At 40.0% G+C, this 8,767-nt stretch overlaps 1 protein-coding gene across 1 annotated transcript in view; it reads left to right on the plus strand.

Moving 5' to 3' along the window:
• The window catches only part of LOC103082007 (intersectin-1), a gene marked incomplete at its 3' end in the record, with an annotated part of 116,041 nt that overhangs the window by 69,656 nt on the left and 37,618 nt on the right, over positions 1 to 8,767 (plus strand). The window lies entirely within an intron of this gene.

Here is an 8,767-nt window from a genome sequence, read left to right on the forward strand (position 1 = left end):
CTTGCTAATAAGGAACTGGAAGGAACAGGGCCAGTATCCTATATCCTTTTGGCAGCTTAAATACTTGACATTGTTGCAACCTTGGTCTGGTGTGGACACAGAGAAGAAGAAAGCAGAGGGCAGTGGACAAGAGCCTTGAAGGCAGAGGAAAGCAGAGGTGGAATGAGGACTTTGGAATCAGAGGCAGTAGGTAGGGGCCACAGAAATGGGGATTAGAAGCTCTTAAGGAGAGAAATGAGGGGAAGAGAGGCACCACCACCTAGAATTGGGCCCCAAGAGGAGGAGGAAGCCAGAGGCATAAGGGCAGAAATTAGAACATCTTGGTGATCTGGCTCAAGGATGGGGCAGGGGGCAAGGCAAACACCTGTGTGACACCTTTGGATGCTATCTTAGGATACCACTGAGCATATGTCAGGAGGGCCTTCAGCCCCCAGCAAGATCAGTTTGCCAAAGTCATTTACCCCCAGAAAAAGCCATCCTGGACATTCCTGAGTCTTCACCATCTCAGTTCATGGCATTGAGCATCTACCCGGCTGCTGGAAGCCATGCCTGATTCCTCTCTTTTCCTTACCCTACACAACCAATCCATCAGCAGGTACTTTTGACTCCATTTACAGACTGTATCCCCAATCTGGCCATTTCTTTCTGTATCCTTTGCTACCATCCTAATTTGTCATAGTGGGCCTAATAGCTGGGCCCACTATTCGAGCATTCTGACTGGAGTCTCTCACACTTGCCTGTTTAGATTCCATTCTCCAAACAGCACCCCAACAATCTTTTGAAAAAGTAAATCCGTTTAAAACTCTCCATTGAGAAGAAAACCCAAAGTCATGACCAAGGCCACAAGGCCCAATATGATCTGGCTCTTGCTTTTTCCCTCTTCTCTTATTTTGTACCACTCCCTTCCTCAGTTTTTGCAGTCTGGTTTCACTGACTTTTTTTCTATCTTTAAATGGGTTCCTTTGGCCTCAGGGTCATTGCACTTGGCATTTTCTCTTCCTATCATGCAACTCTTCTAGATCCTCACATATTTGGCCAATTACCCTTCAGGTTTTGGTTCACCTCCCCAGAGAAGGGCTTCCTGACCACTAGTCTAAAGCAGTTCCCTCTCCCCACCAGCTCTGAAGAACATCTTCTCTTTCCCATCACCTTGCTTTATTTCTTTTTTTTAAAAGTAAATTTATTTTATTTATTTATTTTTGGCAGCATTGGATCTTCCTTGCTGTGTGCTGGCTTTCTCTAGTTCCGGCGAGCGGGGGCTACTCTTCATTGCGGTGCGCGGGCTTCTCGTTGCGGTAGCTTCTCTTGTGGAGCCCGGGCTCTAGGCGCGCGGGCTTCAGTAGTTGTGGCACACGGGCTCATTGCAGACTGTAGAGCGCAGGCTCAGTAGTTGTGGTGCACGGGCTTAGTTGCTCTGCGGCATGTGGGATCTTCCTGGACCAGGGCTCGAACCCATGTCCTCCCTGCATTGGCAGGCGGATTCTTGACCACTGCGCCACCAGGGAAGTCCTTGCTTTATTTATTCATAGCATTTACCGTGTGGAATAATCTGACTAGTTTTCTTGTTGAGTGTCTGCTTGCACTGAAACAAGCTCTGAGGGCAGGAACCTTGCCTGTCTTTTTCTTAGTTGTAAGCCTAGTTCCTGGATAGAGACCTTAGTAGGTGACCTGTTCAAAAATGTTTGTTGGAGAAATCCCTGGTGGTCCAGTGGTTAGGACTCCACGCTTTCCCTGCAGTGGTCCAGGTTCAATCGGCCAAAAAAAAAAAAACAAAACAAAACTTCGGATGAATAAACAAACAGATGAGTGAGTGACTGGGGCCCCCGTTAATCTGCACAGTGGGAGGTGAGCAGCCTGTGATGAGCCTTTGTGGATGAAGCAGGCTCCTAAAGGAATCTGTTGGCTTCAGTTCTGGTGTAGTGAATGAGACTGAGCCAGAGGAGGCTCGCCTTTTTTCCCTGAATCCTATGATACAAACAAGATAGTTTCAGAATTTCTACACTCCTGTCCACCACAAACAACAAACCTATTCCATGGCGTTCAAGGTTACTTCATAGTTCTTTTGTTTATAGCCTGAGGATATATGAAGTATTGTGTTCAGAAGTTATTTAGTTTTTTTTCCCTTCTTCCTATGTGGACATGTTACTCATTTAAAATACTATTAGGTTGATTTGGTTTTTTTGTTGTTTTTTTGTTTTTAATTTTTATTGGAGTATAGTTGATTTACAATGTTGTATTAGTTTCAGGTGTACAGAAAAGTGTGTCAGTTATACATATACATATATCCACTCTTTTTTAGATTCTTTTCCCATATAGGTCATTACAGCGTACTGAGTAGAGTTCCCCGTGCTATACAGTAGGTCCTTATTAGTTATCTATTTTATATGTAGTCGTGTATACGTGTCAATTCCAGTCTCCCAATTTATTCCCCCCTCCATGGTTTATATGTTTTTGTTTTTATTTAGTTTAGGGATCTGCTCTCATCTTTGTGAACTTAATTTTATGTTTTGAATATGTAACACATTAACAAGATTCCAAAAGCTAAACTCTACAAAGGTGTGAACTCAGAGAAGTGTCACTCGCTGTCCTATTGTTTCATCCCATTCCCACTTATTTTATTAGCTTCTTATTATCCTTTCTTTGTTTATTTCTGTGGGAAAAAAGCATGTCCATAATATGTGTGCAAATTTATATTTAAATTATTTCCTCTTCCTTCTACTTTGAAAGTAACCTCCTATAAATGTTCTTTTGTTCTTTGCTTTTCTCGCTTAACAATGTATCCTAGAAATCACTCATAACATTCCATAGAGATCTTCCTCATTTTCTTTTTACAGTTACATAATACTTATTGTTGAAGATATACCATAGTTTATTCAGCTAATTTCCTGTGTTTTCTGCATTTGGGTTATTTCTAATATTTTGCAATTACAGATAATGCAGCAAAGAATGAGTTAAAGCATTTTTTTTCTTTGTTTTTTGTTTTTTTTTGCGGTACGCGGGCCTCTCACTGTTGTGGCCTCTCCTGTTGCGGAGCACAGGCTCTGGACGCGCAGGCTCAGCGGCCATGGCTCACGGGCCCAGCCGCTCCGCGGCATGTGGGATCTTCCCGGACCGGGGCACGAACCCGTGTCCCCTGCATCGGCAGGCGGGCTCTTAACCGCTGCGCCACCAGGGAAGCCCAAAGCATGTAGTTTTGTATTGTTGGAAGTGTATCTTCAGGGTGAATTCCTAGGACTGAATCACTGTGTCAAAGAGTAAATGCATATGTAGTTCTGTAGGTGTGGCCAGATTTTCCTACACTTGGAGCTGAAGCACTTTTTCCCGCTGACAGTAGTAAGAGCTCTATGTGGTTTATTTGTACAAATCAAATGGAAAACTTACCCTTAGTATTCAGCATACTTGTGGACCTTTCCTCATCTCAGCCATGCCTGTTATATATAGATTTTTAAAAAAATTTTATTTATTTTTGGCTGCATTGGGTCTTCATAGCTGCGTGCGGGCTTTGTCTAGTAGCGGCAAGCAGGGGCTACTCTTCATTGCAGTGCACAGGCTTCTCATTGCGGTGGCTTCTCTTGCTGAAGAGCACAGGCTTTAGGTGTGCAGGCTTCAGTAGTTGTGGCGCATGGGCTCAGTAGTTGTGGCAGATGGGCTTAGTTGCTCCGAGGCACGTGGGATCTTCCCGGAACAGGGCTTGATCCTGTGTCCCCTGCATTGGCAGGTGGATTCTTAACAGCTGCGCCACCAGGGCAGTCCTTATATATAGATTTTAATATCAGACTAAACACTGTATTTAAGATCAGTTTGTTTTCAGGAGTTATAAGTAGCTATTTTGTCTTATTTTTTATTAAAAATATTTTTTATCATACTTTCTTTTTAACTTTGGAAGTTTTGTGAATTTAATTTCAGGATCCTCAGACTTTTAGTTAGTCTTTTGGGGAGATTATTAGAAATGAGTAAACTGGGCTTCCCTGGTGGTGCAGTGGTTAAGAATCCGCCTGCCAATGCAGGGGACACGGGTTCGAGCCCTAGTCTGGGAAGACCCCATATACTGCGGAGCAACTAAGCCCGTGCACCACAACTACCGAGCCTGTGCTCTAGAGCCCGCGAGCCACAACTACTGAAGCCCGCATGCCTAGAGCCCGTGCTCCGCAGCAAGAGAAGCCACCACAATGAGAAACCTGCGCACCACAACGAAGAGTAGCCCCCGCTCGCTGCAACTAGAGAAAGCCCGCGCGCAGCAACGAAGACCCAACGCAGCCAAAGATAAATAAATAAATAAAAAATAAATTAGAAAAAACCTTTCATTAAAAAAAAGAGAAATGAGTAAACTGAGAAATAACTATGAATAAGAGAGGAACTGGACAGCAGAGCTGAAATCATATTTTGCAGAGAAGATTTGAGAAATCGAATTCCAAATCTATTCCAGTATATTAGGAGGGGGTGGGGAGAGTTGAGCTTTGTAGGAGTAACTGCTATAGTTCTAAAAGACCTTTGAGTTTTTACTACAAAGGAGTCCCAACAGTAATATTCTGTTAGTTGAGCAAAAGAATTTTTTTAAAAAGGTCACACAAAATTGTCAAAAAAGTTTTGGAATTCTAGTGGATGTCTAGAACCTGAGCATTATGTGTTTCCTCTCCTCTCCTGTTGAGGCTTCTCCTAATTAAACCATTACTAGAAAGTCTCTTCTCTCATAACCCACTCATTATCCCACACTGGGTATTTTTGTTTCTCTCTAGAAAACATATTTTGGGGACAGTAGTGTGGGGAATAGGGAGTGGGAATCTATCTGCCTGATTTTTTTTTTTTTTAAGTATGCATGTCAGTGTTGATTGTCGGGAGCTTTTTTTTTATCCATGAAAACCATTTGAAATAGCTGAATATCTTTTTAAAAATACTTTGGGGACGTCTCTGGCGGTCCAGTGGTTAAGACTTGGTGCTTCCACTGCAGGGGGCACAGATTTGATCCCTGGTTGGGGAACTAAGATCTCTCATGCTGCGTGGTGACGCGAAAAAAAAAGAAATTTGGTAAAAGAGAGAAAGCTCACCGTTTCATTTTATTGATTTAGCTTCCTTTATAAAACCTGAAAAACAGTACAGACATAAAGCAGCCAGAGACCCGTCTCAATTATGATCGTAGACACAGAAAATCAAAACAAAATCTTAGCAAATAGAATTTCACAATGTACAAAAACTATGACCAACTTGAGTTTATGCCAGGGGTGCAAGATTGGTTCAGAATCAAGGAATTCCCTCAACATTATTATATCAGGAGATAAAAGGAAAAAGAAAATGTGGGATCAGATCAGCAGATGCTGACTAAGCATTTGATAAAAAGTATAGTAACCATTTCTAATAAGTAGAAAAGGGAACTGCTTAAATATGTCAGATTACTTTCTAAAAATCAGTACCAAATATTATTCTAAACAATGAAACACTGTAGTCATTTTTTTTTTAAACCATTTAATTTAAACTCAAAACCAAGCAGGGATGCTCACTTAGTAATGTCATAGAGGCAGTAAGACCAACAGGAAAGAGGAATGGTGGGGACTTCCCTGGTGGCGCAGTGGTTAAGACTCTGAACTCCCAACGTAGGGGGCCCGGATTTGATCCCTGGTCAGGGAACTAGATCCCACATGCCGCAACTAAGGAGCCCACGTGCTACAACTAAGGCCCGGCGCAACCAAATAAATAGAAGTAAATAAATATTTATTTACAATAAAAAGGAATGGTATAAATATTGGAAACGACAGTTAACTCTCTTTTTTGCTAGTTATGTGATTGTGTAAGATTCACAGAAGTTTGGTAAGATTGCTCAATACACCCAGCATAAATGATTATTAAAAGCAAAATTCTTCTCTGTGCTTGAAATAAGCCCCTAAATATGGAAATGGGGGACATGTTCTATTTAAAAGAGTGACAGAAATGTTAAAATTCCTGAGAACACATTTAACAAGAAAAGTAGTTACTTATATGAAGGAAGTGATATAATCTTACTAAAGGAAATATTAGTAGAACTGAATGTACTATTTTCTTTGAACAAACTATCATAAAAATGTCAGTTCTCGGGCTTCCCTGGTGGCGCAGTGGTTGAGAGTCCGCCTGCCGATGCAGGGGACACGGGTTTGTGCCCCGGTCCAGGAGGATCCCACATGCCGCGGAGCGGCTGGGCCCGTGAGCTATGGCCGCTGAACCTGCTTGTCGGAGCCTGTGCTCCACAACGGGAGAGGCCACAACAGTGAGAGGCCCGCGTACCACAAAAAAAAAAAAAAAAAGAAACTTGTTAGATGACCAGAAATTGAAACAAATTTCACTTCTAGATTGGTTATACAAGAAAAACACAGCAGAGCAAATGAAGTAATGAGTTAATATATTTAGGCTTTGAGCATCAATGCTGCCAAAGTTAAAATGATAGAGAGGTGTTATGTGCCTCCTGATGAACAGACTCAATTGCACCTATAATCTTGCCTAAGAGAAAAAAAAAAAAAAAAAAAGTCAGTTCTCTAAAAATTCACGTATCTAATGCAGTTCCATCTTGATTTTCATTAGAGTTGTTTATAGAATAGATAAATTAAAAGTTCATAGGGAAAAAGAAATGTCTGTGAATGGCCAAGCAAGTTTTTTTTTTTTTTTAATTGGAGTATAGTTGATTTACAATGCTGTGTTGGTTTCAGGTGTACAGCAAAGTGAATCAGTTATACATATAAATATATCCACTCTTTTTTAGATTCTTTCCCCATATAGGCCATTACAGAGTATTGAGTAGAGTTCCCTGTGCTATACAGTAGGTCCTTATTAGTTATCTGTTTTATATATAGTAGTGTATATGTGTCAATCCCAATCTTCCAATTTATCCCTCCCCACGCCCTTACGCCCTGGTGACCATAACTTTGTTTTCTACGTCTGTGACTCTATTTCTGTTTTGTAGATAAGTTCATTTGTACCCTTTTTTTAGATTCCACATATAAGCGATATCACATGATATTTGTCTTTCTCTGTCTGACTTACTTTACTCAGTATGACAATCTCTACGTCCATCCAACAAGTTTTTTTAAAAAAGCCTTGCCAGATACCAGAACATACCATAGAGTCAGTGGGATCAGATTATTGTCACATTGACCTGGGAATTGTTCAGTCAGAGTAGATAATCCAGAAATAGATGTCCTTTCATATGGACATTTAATAAACCCCCAAAATATTTTTTTTTACTTCAATGAGAAGAGGATGGATTGGTTAATACACATTGCTGGGAACCCTGGGTATCCACCTGAAGGAAATCTGGTTGAACCCTGGGGTAACATACCACACACATACATGCAATTACAATTGGTTTAAAGATTGAAATGTAATAAAGTAATACCATCTTAGAAAAGAAAGCTATGTGATAAAAGAAATATTTTACACATATAAAAATGTAGAATTTCTGTATGCTAAAGATATTACACACAAAATGGACAAAGTTTTAAAAAATCTTTCAACAACTGACAGATAAACAGTTGATATATAATATACAATGAGTGCTTTTAAACTGACAAGGAAAAGACATGCAGTCCATCAGAAAACTTGGCAAAGGATGTGAATGAGCAGTTCATGGAAGCCCGAGTCCAAGTGCCCAAGAAACATGGCAAGCGATGCTCAAGGCCACTAGAAGTGAGTGAAATTCAGATTCCACTGGTGTGGTATGCTGAAGGCGGTCATTGACCACGGGAGGCCTGGGGCACTCCTATTTGAGGCAGAAGGGTGGTTTCTGTAGCCATGGGGTTCCCTTTATGACTTTATGACCTTTAAAATTTTTCCTGAAGAATAGTGTTGACTTTTACAATTCTTAACATTTTTAAAGATTTTTAATCTTTGTTGTATTATTACACTTTTTATTGTGCCTCATGTTTTCTTACTTTGAGTTAACGCTAGAAATGTAGGGTTATTTGCTATGTAGCTTAATTTTCTTTTGAGGACACAATCTTTATGTGGCTCATTTAAAACATGGCCAATGATGGCATTGTAATTGGGGTAGCTGGTTTTAACATTTGAAGTTTCAAATAAAACTTTTCTTAAGAAAGGTTTAAAAAATAAATCCTTATTCCCTTAAAATCTAGAGTTCAACAAATGAAATCTGAATGAACATTTTTTGTGCAGTAGAGGTTAAATCATGAATATGCACAGTTTCAGTTAGCAAAAATGTAGTTTCCAGTTGCAAGTACAAATCCCTTTCTTCCTTTCTTTTACTCTTATTTGAGAGAAATGCTTTACATAATAACTCATTGGAAGTTGACTTGACCATTTGTTTGAGTACCACTTTCAAATAGTAAGTGCATTTGTAAGGTCATTTAATGAATTTCCAGAGCTTTGAAAGTATGCTAGTATTATAGTATAGTAGAGCATAGTATGTCACATCCCCATGGTGAGGTTTGTAGAACCCCACCGAGGAGTTGATGCAATCTAATCAAGTATCTAGAAATAAACTCTGTTTCAAAATATTTTTTTCCTCCTAATAGCTTTATTGTCACATAATTCACATAACAAAAGTCGCAGTTTTAAAGTGTATAGTTCATTGGTTTTTAGTCTTTCCAGAATTGTGCAACCATCACCACTACCCAGTTTAGAACATTTTTATCACTCCAAAAAGAAACCCCGTTTGATGTCCATGGGATATATCCTGACATTCAGACTGAAAATTACCTTGTGTATCATAAAAGTAGAGAGTAACACAATAAAACATGTTTCATATTTATATGAAACCTTGTCAGTTTTTCCCTACAGCTTGGTAAAC

The sequence above is a fragment of the Lipotes vexillifer genome, unplaced genomic scaffold, assembly GCF_000442215.2.
Source record: "Lipotes vexillifer unplaced genomic scaffold, Lipotes_vexillifer_v1.1 scaffold829, whole genome shotgun sequence".
In the NCBI taxonomy this organism is placed as follows: domain Eukaryota; kingdom Metazoa; phylum Chordata; class Mammalia; order Artiodactyla; family Lipotidae; genus Lipotes; species Lipotes vexillifer.